The sequence below is a fragment of the Formica exsecta genome, unplaced genomic scaffold, assembly GCF_003651465.1.
Source record: "Formica exsecta isolate Colony F162 unplaced genomic scaffold, ASM365146v1 scaffold106, whole genome shotgun sequence".
NCBI lineage: Eukaryota > Metazoa > Arthropoda > Insecta > Hymenoptera > Formicidae > Formica > Formica exsecta.
Window position 1 is genome coordinate 51,093 of NW_021848400.1, and position 649 is coordinate 51,741.

The following is a 649-nucleotide window of genomic DNA, read 5'->3' on the forward strand; positions in this document are numbered from 1 at the left end:
CAATCATCGCTTTGCGTAGCACATGTCTCTGAATATTTCGTCAGAGAGAAGTCTGAGAAGGACTATGCTGCCGTTTCTCATAAGACGTTTTTTCTAGCTTATACAGTAACGTTAACTAGATCCATTTTAGAGCCGACGGAATTACATGGCCAGGTTCACTTTTTAGTGCCACGGTAAAACAATCGATCGTGGTACATGTTAGATCCATAAATGTCAAAATTGCAAAGAAATATTATGAATTTATTAATGTTTAATTAGCTGCGCGTGATGTTTTGCCATTCTAGTATATATTACGGACAGCGATAATAAGTTATTATTGAAGTATTTTTATATGCGCATATAAAATAAAATAAAATTTTTTTAAATTAATTTTCTTAATCTTTTTTCTAATTTTTAGATACAATGTGTCGAAAATATTTACAATAAATTCTGCTTTTACTTTTTTATTATTCTTGGAACAAAAGTATCAAGCATTTTAAAGAATATCAAATTATGCTTTTTATTTATATAACATTTTATTATTAATTAATTTATTATTAATTATATTATGTAATTAAAAGTTTAAATTTACATAAATCTTAAAAGGAGAAAGTTTATATATACAAATTATCTTAATTTTCTAAATCATATAATCCCGAAAAGTAGATCA